The 17,317-nt window shown below is 48.1% G+C and overlaps 1 protein-coding gene across 1 annotated transcript in view; it reads left to right on the forward strand.

Annotated features, from left to right (window-relative positions):
• Nucleotides 1-17,317, forward strand: part of ITGA11 (integrin subunit alpha 11) — a 97,014-nt gene that overhangs the window by 40,534 nt on the left and 39,163 nt on the right. The window lies entirely within an intron of this gene.

A 17,317-nucleotide genomic window follows, 5' to 3' on the forward strand; every position in this document is an offset into this window, starting at 1 on the left:
TGTCTGACAGTATTACCCCTGTAAATCTCTACTAACATAAACTTTTTACACAATTATTGCTTAAAGCAGATTTTTACAGCAGATTTATGACCCAGAGTCACTGCAAAAAAACCCAGATTTTAAATGATCATGTAATATGTAGTCGCTGATGTGACCTTGACTGATAATAACGCTCCCACACAGGTTGTATTTCCATGTGTCCTATAGACTTTGAATGGCAGTATACGTATATAATAAACTGGATCGCTACTTCATTCACACTTCTTATCATCACTGTATTGGAAGGAATAGGGGGCATAAGACTCACATTCCAATAATAGTTAGAGGTCTGAGCAATCATACATTTAGGATTCTTCTTGTGGATAGATAATATATGTATTTTCTGGAAAAACCCATTAATGTGTTTGGTACACATTCTGATCAAACTGTATAAACTCATTTACCACTTAATGGTGACTTTGCTTAAGGTCCCAAAGTCTACTTCCATCTTATTTCACTTTGAGAAGTTACTAGCTAATAGGAACTGTACTCTAAACTGTACACGCACCAATTATTTATGACCATCTTCCTCTATAGCTTTTTATGTAGTGCCAAGAAAATAGTCTTGCCAATAGCTGTTTATATTGTACTCATTAAAAGTTGTCTATGAGCATGCCAAGTGATGTAATCCACCTCATAATCCTTGAATAATTCATGCTGAAAGGGCTGACTTGTAATCCTCTATTAGTCACCACCCCCTAGCCATAATCCTACAACTAGATCTTCAAGGTGGGTAGTCAAAACTGGACAACAATCCTAAGGGATGTGCTGAGTTTGAGAAAAACTGTCCGTGTATTGGTTGGATTTACCTGCCTGAACATGGCTATGCTGAGCTGAACTCGGCACGACATTTCAGTCCAGCCAAGTTGCACTAGGGCGGGTGTATTTCCTAACCATGATCCAGTAGTCTTTGACAGTCTTTGAGATTTTTTCTACTACTGTGATGAGCTGCGCACCCATATGGCCATATATGTTGTCTTGTAACATAAATTCCAGCATCACAGCTAAGGTCAGTGATTTGCTGCAGAGATCATGTAAATATACAGCATGATACCAATGGTAAAAAGTCAGCAAAAACTGGTGAGGCCCACTAGAGCGGCGCTAGAGATTTATTATGCGAGTAATAGTTTTCTTTTTATTTTATGGTATTTTTTCCTTGTTTCTTCACATGAATGTTCTAAAATTATAGAAGAACATTTATGATAATTCTACAAAATTGTGTGATATGAATAAGAAGTACTGATCCTTCCCCTCAGCCTTCAAACACGCCACTGTCACTCCTATACTTAAGAAACCGTCCCTCGACCCGTCCTCTCCTGCCAACTATCGTCCCATCTCTCTGCTCCCGTACGCCTCAAAACTTCTTGAGCAGCATGTCCACTCCGAACTCTCCTCCTATTTCTCATCCAACCTGCTCTTTGACAGACTACAGTCAGGCTTCAGACCCCGGCACTCCACTGAAACTGCTAACAAAAGTCACTAACGACCTGCTAACCGCCAAAGCCAAGCGCCATTACTCTGTCCTCCTCCTCTTCGACCTCTCCTCTGCCTTTGACACCGTTGACCACTCCCTCCTGTTAGAAATTCTCTCATCCCTTGGTATCTCAGACCTGGCCCATTCCTGGATCTCCTCATACCTCACCAACCGCACATTCAGCATCTCCTACTCGCACACCACCTCCTCACCTCGCCCTCTCTCTGTAGGTGTCCCCCAGGGCTCCGTCCTAGGACCCCTCCTGTTCTCCATCTACACCCTTGGCCTGGGCCAACTCATAGAATCTCACGGCTTTCAGTACCACTGCTATGCCAATGACACCCAAATCTACATCTCTGGACCAGACATTACCTCCCTTCTGGCCAGAGTTCCAGATTGCTTAGCGGCCATAGCCTCCTTCCTCTCCTCCCGCTTTCTCAAACTCAACATGGAGAAAACAGAGTTTATCATCTTCAGCCCATCCTGTATGGCCCCTCCACCTGACCCATCTATCAAAGTTAATGGAACCACAATTACCCCTGTCCCACAGGCCTGATGCCTTGGGGTAACCCTGGACTCTGACCTATCCTTCAAGCCACATATTCAAGCCCTCAACACCTTCTGCCGCCTCCAGCTCAAGAACATCCACCGAATTCGCCCCTTCCTCACCCAGGAAACTACCAAGATGCTCGTCCAGGCCCTCATAATCTCCCGCCTAGACTACTGCAACACCCTTCTCCATGGACTCCCAGCAAACACCCTCGCCCCCCTCCAGTCCACCTTAAACTGCGCTGCTCGCTTAATCCACCTCACCCCCCGATCTTCATCGGCTGCTCCCCTCTGTCAGTCCCTCCACTGGCTACCTATAGCCCAGCGAATTGAGTTCAAGCTACTAACACTAACATACAAAGCCATCCACAACCTGGCCCCTCCATGTATCTCTGACCTAATCTCCCGCTACCTGCCCACACGTAACCTCAGATCCTCCAATGACCTCCTACTCCACTCTGCTCTCATCCGCTCCTCACACAACCGCCTCCAAGATTTCTCTCGTGCATCCCCCATACTCTGGAACTCCTTACCAAGACACATAAGACTGACCCCCACAATCACAGGCTTCAAGAAGGCCCTGAAGACTCAACTATTCAGGAAGGGCTACAACCTCCAATAACACTATCACCTCACTGCCATCTGTACAGTCTCCCCCCTCTCCTTCTGTCTCTACCCCCTTCCCTCATAGATTGTAAGCCCTCGCGGGCAGGGCCCTCTACCCCACTGTGCCAGTCTGTCGCTGTTAGTATTATATCTACCTGTATATTCTGTGTATTGTATGTAACCCCCAAATGTAAAGCACCATGGGATTAATGGTGCTATATAAATAAATAATAATAATAATAATAATAATAATAATAATAATAAGGATATGCTATCCATTTCATATAAAGAATTTTTTTTTTACTTGTTCATATGATTTGTACAAATGGTTGGCAGGTTGAACCAGACCAGGATCTTCTCCATGTACATATTTCTCATGCTCTTCAGTGCAGCACTGAGCCTCAGACATCACTAGCAGTAGCCCGAATGATGGAGGAAGCATCTGAAATCTTCCACCTTCACCATTGTTTTCAATGTATCTTCAGCTTTAGGCCACAGGTCTACACATGCAGCAACCTCCACATGGCCGTGTGTGACGGGTCTATCTGCCTTTTTTTTAAAATAAAATGGCAGCAAGGTGGTTGGGCTCGTCGCAACTGGCACCAAGGAAATCACATAGTTGCCATTTGGACCCCAGCTACATCCTCATTGTGTTTACTCCATATTATGTAACTGACGTATTGTGGTTTTACATTATTGATTTAATAAAGATATAGAGTATTTTTAAAAAAAAAACCTGCAGCTACCACGGAATGTTCCCTAGTGTTAGCTATGGTAGAACCTTATGACATCACGCAGGATATATAACAAGGTGCTGCACTGATATTCCTTTGAGGGTTACAGTTGATGGTGGCGAGTTGCTTGTGTTTCTGAGCAATTTCTGCGTAGTCAGTATGGAAGACATTGAAGAGTTTCCAGACGAATTATGGAGAGAAATGGTAGAGGAGGCAGAGCCAGCCTTCTGGCCTGATCAGTATGGTGAGGTCTTATTCTGGCCCACCTTGGAGACAATACCAGAGGAGGAGGAGGAAGAAGAGATGGTTGAGGAAGGAAAGGAGATGAGAGACAAAGAGAGCATCCGTGTAATAACACCCAAAAATGGCTTGGATGTCGATAAAATCTCTGAGGAAGAAAAAGACTTGGAGGTAATACAGTCAGAGAATGTAACCGAAAACATCTCTGAGACAATGACTACGTCTTTACAGTGTCAAGTGAAGGAAGCCTGGCCATGTCAAGATCCTGTTTTGCCGCAAAGAAGATGGTGGCTTCCCAAATGTTTCAGATCATCAACCACAGAACTGCAAAAGATGAGCAGTGAAAATATTTCTGAAATTTCAACACCAACACGGCAAGTAAAGGAGGCATGGCCAACCATGGATTCGGCATCAAACAGAAGGTGGTTCCCAAAACATTCCAGGAGGAACACCAATAGCCCCGCAGAAGACCCCCAGCCATCGGGATTCTGGAAGGCAATTCTGTGTTGCTGCAGAGTGAAGACTATAGAATGAATACGCCAACTCTTCAGTCAGTCTTCACCATGGTTGTGCCATCTGATACTTTACCGGCATCCTGATGTAAAGTCTGCCAGGATGCAGATATCTGATAAAATTTATATTATTTATTTTAAAAAATAAATAATTTCTGTTTTATCTTATATATTTTCTGACTCTTCTATTATAGCCACATCGGCCTGGGTATCAATCTGAGTCCAGTGGGAGGAATTTATTAAGACCAGCGACATCTGGGGGAGGGGGGAATTGCAGGTGGAAGTGAAATCCTGTGCCAGTCAGGGAGTAAAAAACCTGAAAAAATTAGGAGAAAAAAGAACTTTCAGTTGATAAATTGTATAATGGTCTGCCGAGTGCCCCCCCCCACACACACACACAGTATAATGCTCCACCACAGTGTATATATAATATTGTCGGTCAGTGAGAAAAGCAATGACTCTAAGGTGTGAGGTCGGCCCCTCTGACAATATTGAAACTAATGGCACCGATATCTCTGGCAGATATCTCTGAATTCAGTGCACCCTCAGCTTTGCGGTGATATGTAACATGGCCCATGTTAAAGGACATGAAAGGTCGTCTTTAAGGGGGCGTTCGCACTAGTGTATGCTGTCTGCCCAGGGTTTTCTGTCCTAATTCCTGGAGAAGCTGGATAGGGGACGTGTTAGGAGTTCTATTGGGTGTGCTTAGGTCATCAAGGGTTAATCTTTTCCTTGCTCTCAGTCTCCATGCCATTAGCCATCAGGTGTGTTTTTCTGCTGCTATTTAAACCCCACCCAGGCATGGATCCTTGCCAGCCATTCACTTTGTGTTTCCTGGTCCCCCTGCTCAGTCTGATTCCCTGTCTGTTTGTATTCTATATGTTTCTTGGTTTTTAGACCCGGCTTGTATTTTTGACTATCCCTTGTCTTTTGATTTGGTACCTTTTATTATATCTCCTGGCTTGACCTCTTGCTCGTCTGACCTCGCCTTCTCTTCTGTGTCTTGCTGGGACTTGTGGTCCTCCCTGGTTCCATGCTATTTAGTCTTTTGTTTTGCATTGCATTTACACTGTGCTTTCTGTTTAGGTGTGACCCCGTGACTCCAGTCCCTAGGACTTTCAGGGCCTCCTCTCCCCTTATCCTAGCCGCCGGATAGAAGGTTAGGAGCCGTGGTAGGCGCACTTCAATTAGGAAGTGCATTGGTCTGCCTCATCTCAGATATTACAGCATAGTTATAGCTGCAGGGCCTGCGACCCCTTTTTGTCATTAGTTGCACAGTGTTGCTTTCCCAGCTGTGTCACATTGCACTGCCTGACCCTGACTCCAATCCTTACAGACAGCACCTAACAAATATGTGGTATCCCAAGGGATGCAGGTGTTATAGTAGGACCTAATGGGGGTAGTAGTCCCTCTGATAGCTGAGCTGTTGTAATGGTCACGGTAGCTGTAGTGGTGGTCCAGACTGCGGGGCACCTCTCATAGGACACACAGCAAGTCAATTTTCAAAAGAAGGATAGCAAAAGACACAGTCCTTTGTTAACCAAAAGTTTCTTTACTGAGGACTCTGATAAAATGCAGCAATACCTCCCAGTGATACAGTCTCATGTACAATACAGCAGGGTGCATGTGAGGAGGACTACCATATAGTGCCGCCATACCTCACAGTGATACAGTCTCATGTACAATACAGCAGGGTGCATGTGAGGAGGACTACCATATAGTGCCGCCATACCTCCCAGTGATACAGTCTCATGTACAATACAGCAGGGTGCATGTGAGGAGGACTACCATATAGTGCCGCCATACCTCACAGTGATACAGTCTCATGTACAATAGAGCAGGGTGTATGTGAGAAGGATTCCCTTGTAAACTGACAGGTAATGGCTGATGCTGACACAACTTTCCTCAGATTTGGTATTTAGAGTATTGAGGAGACACAGTCCAGGTTATAGCTACAGAAGAGGGATCTTCACCGGTTGGCTCCCGGCGGGTGACTAATTTGGGGCATATGTAGTTACTCACGGTTACTGGGTCGCGGTATCCGATAGCCGGACGCAGACCTAATACACGTGGCCTGGAAACCACAGAGCACTGGACTTGAGCGGAGGCCTTCTTTAGGTCCAGGAATGCAGAAAGGCTTCTTTCTAGCTGCTCCTTTCTGTCAGGTTCTCTCCTTCTTGGAGGCAGTAGCAGTATGGCTCTTATCCCCTCTGTATGGACTGGTGAATGGTCCTAGAAGTATCTGTACTTTACATGGCCTGTGAGATTCACCATGTAGCTCCTAGGTTTGGCAGGAGGACCAGCAGGTGCTGTTACCTTACATTTAAAGACACGTCTATCTGGTCATGTGACCTTGAGACGTCAGAAGGTCCTTACGGCGTCTAGTATCTTTACCATAGTGATACCCAGTATTAGTGCATTGTGAGAACATGACATTACATAGCATACAACTATTATAATGGCAGGAAGGAGTGTACTGAAACACTAGACATATACATCTGCAACCACAACTGTGCATTTTTTTCCAGCAGTTTTTTACTTGTTCTTACACATATGATTTGTACAAATAGTTGGCAGGTTGGAGCAGACAGAAGTTGAGTCCCCACTTCCTGGATCTTCTCCATATACATATTTCTCATGCTCTTCAGTGCAAAGAGACTAACTGTAATTAGAGATGAGCGAACAGTGTTCTATCGAACTCATGTTCGATCGGATATTAGGCTGTTCGGCATGTTCGAATCGAATCGAACACCGCGTGGTAAAGTGCGCCATTACTCGATTCCCCTCCCACCTTCCCTGGCGCCTTTTTTGCTCCAATAACAGCGCAGGGTAGGTGGGACAGGAACTACGACACCGGTGACGTTGAGAAAAGTAGGCAAAACCCATTGGCTGCCGAAAACATGTGACCTCTAATTTAAAAGAACAGCGCCGCCCAGGTTCGCGTCATTCTGAGCTTGCAATTCACCGAGGACGGAGGTTTCCGTCCAGCTAGCTAGGGCTTAGATTCTGGGTAGGCAGGGACAGGCTAGGATAGGAAGGAGAAGACAACCAACAGCTCTTATAAGAGCTAAATTCCAGGGAGAAGCTTGTCAGTGTAACGTGGCACTGACGGGCTCAATCGCCGCAACCCAGCTTTCCCAGGATCCTGAATGGAATACACTGTCAGTGTATTCCCGTATACCCGATATATACCCCGATACCCGTTCCAACGGTGTGCCCCCCCACCTTCACCCCAGAAATACCCTGCAAGTCCCCTAGCAATAGAATTGGGGCTATATACACCCACAATTTTTACTACTGGTATACAGTGCCATTGTCTGACTGGGAATTCAAAGAATATATTGGGAATACAAATACCCTCATTTCTTGCTACTGCCATATAGTGCCAGTGTCTGACTGGGAATTCAAAGAATATATTGGGGTTACGTGCACCCACAATTTTTACTACTGGTATACAGTGCCATTGTCTGACTGGGAATTCAAAGAATATATTGGGAATACAAATACCCTCATTTCTTGCTACTGCCATATAGTGCCAGTGTCTGACTGGGAATTCAAAGAATATATTGGGGTTACGTGCACCCACAATTTTTACTACTGGTATACAGTGCCATTGTCTGACTGGGAATTCAAAGAATATATTGGGAATACAAATACCCTCATTTCTTGCTACTGCCATATAGTGCCAGTGTCTGACTGGGAATTCAAAGAATATATTGGGGTTACGTGCACCCACAATTTTTACTACTGGTATACAGTGCCATTGTCTGACTGGGAATTCAAAGAATATATTGGGAATACAAATACCCTCATTTCTTGCTACTGCCATATAGTGCCAGTGTCTGACTGGGAATTCAAAGAATATATTGGGAATACAAATACCCTCATTTCTTGCTACTGCCATATAGTGCCAGTTTCTGACTGGTAATTCAAAGAATATATTGGGGTTACGTGCACCCACAATTTTTACTACTGGTATACAGTGCCATTGTCTGACTGGGAATTCAAAGAATATATTGGGGTTATAAATACCCTCATTTCTTGCTACTGCCATATAGTGCCAGTTTCTGACTGGTAATTCAAAGAATATATTGGGGTTACGTGCACCCACAATTTTTACTACTGGTATACAGTGCCATTGTCTGACTGGGAATTCAAAGAATATATTGGGAATACAAATACCCTCATTTCTTGCTACTACCATATAGTGCCAGTGTCTGACTGGGAATTCAAAGAATATATTGGGGTTACGTGCACCCACAATTTTTACTACTGGTATACAGTGCCATTGTCTGACTGGGAATTCAAAGAATATATTGGGAATACAAATACCCTCATTTCTTGCTACTGCCATATAGTGCCAGTGTCTGACTGGGAATTCAAAGAATATATTGGGGTTACGTGCACCCACAATTTTTACTACTGGTATACAGTGCCATTGTCTGACTGGGAATTCAAAGAATATATTGGGAATACAAATACCCTCATTTCTTGCTACTGCCATATAGTGCCAGTGTCTGACTGGGAATTCAAAGAATATATTGGGGTTACGTGCACCCACAATTTTTACTACTGGTATACAGTGCCATTGTCTGACTGGGAATTCAAAGAATATATTGGGAATACAAATACCCTCATTTCTTGCTACTGCCATATAGTGCCAGTGTCTGACTGGGAATTCAAAGAATATATTGGGGTTACGTGCACCCACAATTTTTACTACTGGTATACAGTGCCATTGTCTGACTGGGAATTCAAAGAATATATTGGGAATACAAATACCCTCATTTCTTGCTACTGCCATATAGTGCCAGTGTCTGACTGGGAATTCAAAGAATATATTGGGGTTACGTGCACCCACAATTTTTACTACTGGTATACAGTGCCATTGTCTGACTGGGAATTCAAAGAATATATTGGGAATACAAATACCCTCATTTCTTGCTACTGCCATATAGTGCCAGTGTCTGACTGGGAATTCAAAGAATATATTGGGAATACAAATACCCTCATTTCTTGCTACTGCCATATAGTGCCAGTTTCTGACTGGTAATTCAAAGAATATATTGGGGTTACGTGCACCCACAATTTTTACTACTGGTATACAGTGCCATTGTCTGACTGGGAATTCAAAGAATATATTGGGGTTATAAATACCCTCATTTCTTGCTACTGCCATATAGTGCCAGTTTCTGACTGGTAATTCAAAGAATATATTGTGGTTACGTGCACCCACAATTTTTACTACTGGTATACAGTGCCATTGTCTGACTGGGAATTCAAAGAATATATTGGGAATACAAATACCCTCATTTCTTGCTACTGCCATATAGTGCCAGTGTCTGACTGGGAATTCAAAGAATATATTGGGAATACAAATACCCTCATTTCTTGCTACTGCCATATAGTGCCAGTTTCTGACTGGTAATTCAAAGAATATATTGGGGTTACGTGCACCCACAATTTTTACTACTGGTATACAGTGCCATTGTCTGACTGGGAATTCAAAGAATATATTGGGAATACAAATACCCTCATTTCTTGCTACTGCCATATAGTGCCAGTGTCTGACTGGGAATTCAAAGAATATATTGGGGTTACGTGCACCCACAATTTTTACTACTGGTATACAGTGCCAATTTCTAACTAGGAATTCAAAATGCGCAAGGCTCCCGGAAAGGGACGTGGACGAGGCCGTGGGCGAGGTCGGGGGAATGGTTCTGGGGAGCAAGGTAGCAGTGAAGCCACAGGGCGTCCCGTGCCTACTCCTGTGGGGCAGCAAGCATTGCGCCACTCCACAGTGCCAGGGTTGCTTGCCACATTAACTAAACTGCAGGGTACAAACCTTAGTAGGCCCGAGAACCAGGAACAGGTCTTGCAATGGCTGTCAGAGAACGCTTACAGCACATTGTCCAGCAGCCAGTCAGACTCTGCCTCCTCTCCTCCTATTACCCAACAGTCTTGTCTTCCTTCCTCCCAAAATTCCGAAGCTTTACAGAACAATAACCCAAACTGTCCCTGCTCCCCAGAGCTGTTCTCCGCTCCTTTCATTGTCCCTCAACCTGCCTCTCCACGTCACGATTCCACGAACCTAACAGAGGAGCATCTGTGTCCAGATGCTCAAACACTAGAGTCTCCTCCATCTCCGTTCGATTTGGTGGTGGATGACCAGCAACCCACCCTCATCGACGATGATGTGACGCAGTTGCCGTCAGGGCATCCAGTTGACCGGCGCATTGTGCGGGAGGAGGAGATGAGACAGGAGTTGGAAGAGGAAGTGGTGGATGATGAGGACACTGACCCGACCTGGACAGGGGGGATGTCAAGCGGGGAAAGTAGTGTGGATGTTGAGGCAGGTGCAGCACCAAAAAGGGTAGCTAGAGGCAGAGGCAGAGGTCAGCAGCTTAGGCGAAGCCAGGCCACACCCGGAATCTCCCAAGATGTTCCAGTTCGTACCCAGCCCCGAAAAACTCCCACCTCGAGGGCACGTTTCTCGAAGGTGTGGAGTTTTTTCAAGGAATGCGCCGAGGACAGATATAGTGTTGTCTGCACAATTTGCCTCTCGAAATTGATTAGGGGCTCTGAGAAGAGCAACCTGTCCACCACTTCAATGCGCCGTCATTTGGAATCCAAGCACTGGAATCAGTGGCAGGCAGCAACGGCAGGACAAAGGCCGCCTGCCGTTCACGCCACTGCCACTGCCACTGCCTCTGCCTCTGCCACTGCCACTGCTGACTGTGCTGGCGATGCACTCCAGAGGACGAGCCAGGACACCACTTCATCTGCCTCCGCCACTTTGTTGACTTCTACCTCATCCTCCCCTGGTCCTGTCTTATCTCCTTCTCCTGCACCATCAAAGGCACCATCAGGCGTTTCTTTACAACAACCCACCATCTCTCAGACATTGGAGCGGCGGCAGAAATACACTGCTAACCACCCACACGCGCAAGCCTTGAACGCCAACATCGCTAAACTGCTGGCCCAGGAGATGTTGGCGTTCCGGCTTGTTGAAACTCCCGCCTTCCTGGACCTGATGGCAACTGCGGCACCTCGCTATGCCGTCCCTAGCCGTCACTACTTCTCCCGGTGTGCCGTCCCCGCCTTGCACCAGCACGTGTCACTCAACATCAGGCGGGCCCTTAGTTCCGCGCTTTGCACAAAGGTCCACTTGACCACCGACGCGTGGACAAGTGCATGCGGACAGGGACGCTACATTTCACTGACGGCACACTGGGTGAATGTAGTTGAGGCTGGGACTGCTTCCCAAACTGGCCCGGTGTACCTCGTCTCCCCGCCTAACATTCCTGGCAGGGACACGAGAAGAACACCCCCCTCCTCCTCCTCCTCTACCGCCTCCTCCTCCGCCACCGCCTCCTCCTCCGCCACCGCCTCCTCCTCCGCTGTTAGATTGACCCCAGCTACGAGTTGGAAACGTTGCAGCACTGGCGTTGGTAGACGTCAGCAGGCTGTGCTGAAGCTGATCAGCTTGGGGGACAGACAGCACACTGCCTCCGAGGTGAGGGATGCCCTCCTCGATGAGACGGCAATATGGTTTGAGCCGCTGCACCTGGGCCCAGGCATGGTCGTTTGTGATAACGGCCGGAACCTGGTAGCAGCTCTGGAGCTTGCCGGACTCCAACATGTTCCATGCCTGGCCCACGTCTTCAACCTAGTGGTGCAACGTTTCCTAAAGAGCTACCCCAATGTTCCAGAGCTACTGGTGAAAGTGCGGCGCATGTGCGCCCACTTTCGCAAGTCGACAGTAGCCGCTGCTAGCTTAAAATCTCTCCAGCAACGCCTGCATGTGCCACAACACCGGCTTTTGTGCGACGTCCCCACACGCTGGAACTCAACGTTTCAGATGTTGAATAGAGTGGTTGAGCAGCAGAGACCTTTGATGGAATACCAGCTACAAAACCCTAGGGTGCCACAAAGTCAGCTGCCTCAGTTTCACATCCATGAGTGGCCATGGATGAGAGACCTTTGTGACATCCTACGGGTCTTTGAGGAGTCCACAAGGAGGGTGAGCTCTGAGGATGCGATGGTGAGCCTTACAATCCCGCTCTTGTGTGTTCTGAGAGAATCCCTGATTGACATCAGGGATAACTCAGATCACACAGAGGAGTTAGGGATAGCATCCGATCCGTCACAGCTGGAGAGTAGGTCCACACATCTGTCCGCTTCACTGCGTTTAATGGAGGAGGAGGAGGAGGAGGAGGAGGAAGAAGAGATGTCCGATGATGTGATGGTGATACAGGAGGCTTCCGGGCAACTTCGAATCGTCCCATTGTTGCAGCGCGGATGGGTAGACATGGAGGATGAGGAGGAAATGGAGATTGAACTTTCCGGTGGGGCCAGAGGAGTCATGCCAACTAACACTGTGGCAGACATGGCTGAGTTCATGTTGGGGTGCTTTACAACCGACAAGCGTATTGTCAAAATCATGGAGGACAACCAGTACTGGATCTTTGCTATCCTTGACCCCCGGTATAAAAACAACATCTCATCTTTTATTCCGGTAGAGGGGAGGGCCAATCGCATCAATGCTTGCCACAGGCAATTGGTGCAGAATATGATGGAGATGTTTCCAGCATGTGACGTTGGCGGCAGGGAGGGCAGTTCCTCCAGTAGGCAACCAAGTTCTCACCGGTCCACACAAATGAGGGGCACACTGTCTAAGGTCTGGGACACCTTGATGGCACCCCCTCGCCAAAGTGCCGCCACGGAGGGTCCTAGTGTCACCAGGCGTGAGAAGTATAGGCGCATGTTGCGGGAATACCTTTCCGACCACAGCCCTGTCCTCTCCGACCCCTCTGCGCCCTACACGTATTGGGTGTCGAAGTTGGACCTGTGGCTTGAACTTGCCCTATATGCCTTGGAGGTGCTGTCCTGTCCTGCCGCCAGCGTCCTATCTGAGAGGGTGTTCAGTGCAGCCGGTGGCATCATCACTGACAAGCGCACCCGTCTGTCAGCTGAGAGTGCCGACCGGCTCACTTTGATAAAAATGAACCACCACTGGATAGAGCCTTCATTTTTGTGCCCACCTGTGTAAAGCACCCCAACATGAAACTCCATGTCTGTACTCAACCTCTCCAATTCCTCCGCATCCTCATACTCATCCACCATAAGCGTTGCACAATTCTGCTAATACTAGGCTCCCTCCAACATGATTTCCCCCAACTCTGCTGGTTAGAGGCTCCCTCCACCCTGATTTCCACCAACTCTGCTGGTTAGAGGCTCCCTCCACCCTGCTTTCCCACAACTCTGCTGGTTAGAGGCTCCCTCCACCATGAATTTGCCCAAACTGGGCTGTTTAGAGGCTCCCTCCACCATGAATTGGTCCAAACTGGGGTTTTTAGAGGCTCCCTCCACCATGAATTGGTCCAAACTTGGCTGTTTAGAGGCTCCCTCCACCATGAATTGGTCCAAACTGGGGTGGTTAGAGGCTCCCTCCACCATTAATTGGTCCAAACTGGGCTGGTTAGAGGCTCCCTCCACCATTAATTGGTCCAAACTGGGCTGGTTAGAGGCTCCCTCCACCATGAATTGGTCCAAACTGGGGTTTTTAGAGGCTCCCTCCACCATGAATTGGTCCAAACTTGGCTGTTTAGAGGCTCCCTCCACCATTAATTGGTCCAAACTGGGCTGGTTAGAGGCTCCCTCCACCATGAATTGGTCCAAACTGGGTTTTTTAGAGGCTCCCTCCACCATGAATTTGCCCAAACTGGGCTGTTTAGAGGCTCCCTCCACCATGAATTGGTCCAAACTGGGCTGGTTAGAGGCTCCCTCCACCATGAATTTCCCAAAACTTGGCTGTTTAGAGGCTCCCTCCACCATTAATTGGTCCAAACTGGGCTGGTTAGAGGCTCCCTCCACCATGAATTTGCCCAAACTGGGCTGTTTAGAGGCTCCCTCCACCATGAATTTGCCCAAACTGGGCTGTTTAGCGGCTCCCTCCACCATTAATTGGTCCAAACTGGGCTGGTTAGAGGCTCCCTCCACCATGAATTTGCCCAAACTGGGCTGTTTAGAGGCTCCCTCCACCATGAATTTGCCCAAACTGGGCTGGTTAGAGGCTCCCTCCACCATGAATTGGTCCAAACTGGGGTTTTTAGAGGCTCCCTCCACCATGAATTGGTCCAAACTTGGCTGTTTAGAGGCTCCCTCCACCATGAATTGGTCCAAACTGGGGTGGTTAGAGGCTCCCTCCACCATTAATTGGTCCAAACTGGGCTGGTTAGAGGCTCCCTCCACCATTAATTGGTCCAAACTGGGCTGGTTAGAGGCTCCCTCCACCATGAATTTGCCCAAACTGGGCTGTTTAGAGGCTCCCTCCACCATGAATTTGCCCAAACTGGGCTGGTTAGAGGCTCCCTCCACCATGAATTGGTCCAAACTGGGGTTTTTAGAGGCTCCCTCCACCATGAATTGGTCCAAACTTGGCTGTTTAGAGGCTCCCTCCACCATTAATTGGTCCAAACTGGGCTGGTTAGAGGCTCCCTCCACCATGAATTGGTCCAAACTGGGTTTTTTAGAGGCTCCCTCCACCATGAATTTGCCCAAACTGGGCTGTTTAGAGGCTCCCTCCACCATGAATTGGTCCAAACTGGGCTGGTTAGAGGCTCCCTCCACCATGAATTTCCCAAAACTTGGCTGTTTAGAGGCTCCCTCCACCATTAATTGGTCCAAACTGGGCTGGTTAGAGGCTCCCTCCACCATGAATTTGCCCAAACTGGGCTGTTTAGAGGCTCCCTCCACCATGAATTTGCCCAAACTGGGCTGTTTAGAGGCTCCCTCCACCATGAATTGGTCCAAACTGGGGTGGTTAGAGGCTCCCTCCACCATTAATTGGTCCAAACTGGGCTGGTTAGAGGCTCCCTCCACCATTAATTGGTCCAAACTGGGCTGGTTAGAGGCTCCCTCCACCATGAATTTGCCCAAACTGGGCTGTTTAGAGGCTCCCTCCACCATGAATTTGCCCAAACTGGGCTGGTTAGAGGCTCCCTCCACCATGAATTGGTCCAAACTGGGGTTTTTAGAGGCTCCCTCCACCATGAATTGGTCCAAACTTGGCTGTTTAGAGGCTCCCTCCACCATTAATTGGTCCAAACTGGGCTGGTTAGAGGCTCCCTCCACCATGAATTGGTCCAAACTGGGTTTTTTAGAGGCTCCCTCCACCATGAATTTGCCCAAACTGGGCTGTTTAGAGGCTCCCTCCACCATGAATTGGTCCAAACTGGGCTGGTTAGAGGCTCCCTCCACCATGAATTTCCCAAAACTTGGCTGTTTAGAGGCTCCCTCCACCATTAATTGGTCCAAACTGGGCTGGTTAGAGGCTCCCTCCACCATGAATTTGCCCAAACTGGGCTGTTTAGAGGCTCCCTCCACCATGAATTTGCCCAAACTGGGCTGTTTAGAGGCTCCCTTCACCATGAATTGGTCCAAACTGGGTTTTTTAGAGGCTCCCTCCACCATGAATTGGTCCAAACTGGGCTGTTTAGAGGCTCCCTCCACCATGAATTTGCCCAAACTGGGCTGTTTAGCGGCTCCCTCCACCATTAATTGGTCCAAACTGGGCTGGTTAGAGGCTCCCTCCACCATTAATTGGTCCAAACTGGGCTGGTTAGAGGCTCCCTCCACCATGAATTTGCCCAAACTGGGCTGTTTAGAGGCTCCCTCCACCATGAATTTGCCCAAACTGGGCTGGTTAGAGGCTCCCTCCACCATGAATTGGTCCAAACTGGGGGTTTTAGAGGCTCCCTCCACCATGAATTGGTCCAAACTTGGCTGTTTAGAGGCTCCCTCCACCATTAATTGGTCCAAACTGGGCTGGTTAGAGGCTCCCTCCACCATGAATTGGTCCAAACTGGGTTTTTTAGAGGCTCCCTCCACCATGAATTTGCCCAAACTGGGCTGTTTAGAGGCTCCCTCCACCATGAATTGGTCCAAACTGGGCTGGTTAGAGGCTCCCTCCACCATGAATTTCCCAAAACTTGGCTGTTTAGAGGCTCCCTCCACCATTAATTGGTCCAAACTGGGCTGGTTAGAGGCTCCCTCCACCATGAATTTGCCCAAACTGGGCTGTTTAGAGGCTCCCTCCACCATGAATTTGCCCAAACTGGGCTGTTTAGAGGCTCCCTCCACCATGAATTGGTCCAAACTGGGTTTTTTAGAGGCTCCCTCCACCATGAATTGGTCCAAACTGGGCTGTTTAGAGGCTCCCTCCACCATGAATTTGCCCAAACTGGGCTGTTTAGCGGCTCCCTCCACCATTAATTGGTCCAAACTGGGCTGGTTAGAGGCTCCCTCCACCATGAATTTGCCCAAACTGGGCTGGTTAGAGGCTCCCTCCACCATGAATTGGTCCAAACTGGGGTTTTTAGAGGCTCCCTCCACCATGAATTGGTCCAAACTTGGCTGTTTAGAGGCTCCCTCCACCATGAATTGGTCCAAACTGGGGTGGTTAGAGGCTCCCTCCACCATTAATTGGTCCAAACTGGGCTGGTTAGAGGCTCCCTCCACCATTAATTGGTCCAAACTGGGCTGGTTAGAGGCTCCCTCCACCATTAATTGGTCCAAACTGGGCTGGTTAGAGGCTCCCTCCACCATTAATTGGTCCAAACTGGGCTGGTTAGAGGCTCCCTCCACCATGAATTGGTCCAAACTGGGCTGTTTAGAGGCTCCCTCCACCATGAATTTGCCCAAACTGGGCTGGTTAGAGGCTCCCTCCACCATGAATTGGTCCAAACTGGGGTTTTTAGAGGCTCCCTCCACCATGAATTGGTCCAAACTTGGCTGTTTAGAGGCTCCCTCCACCATGAATTGGTCCAAACTGGGGTGGTTAGAGGCTCCCTCCACCATTAATTGGTCCAAACTGGGCTGGTTAGAGGCTCCCTCCACCATTAATTGGTCCAAACTGGGCTGGTTAGAGGCTCCCTCCACCATGAATTTGCCCAAACTGGGCTGGTTAGAGGCTCCCTCCACCATGAATTTGCCCAAACTGGGCTGGTTAGAGGCTCCCTCCACCATGAATTGGTCCAAACTGGGGTTTTTAGAGGCTCCCTCCACCATGAATTTGCCCAAACTGGGCTGTTTAGAGGCTCCCTCCACCATGAATTTGCCCAAACTCTGCTGGTTAGAGGCTCAATCCACCCTGATTTTCA

Source organism: Leptodactylus fuscus, chromosome 5, assembly GCF_031893055.1.
Source record: "Leptodactylus fuscus isolate aLepFus1 chromosome 5, aLepFus1.hap2, whole genome shotgun sequence".
Classification (NCBI taxonomy): domain Eukaryota; kingdom Metazoa; phylum Chordata; class Amphibia; order Anura; family Leptodactylidae; genus Leptodactylus; species Leptodactylus fuscus.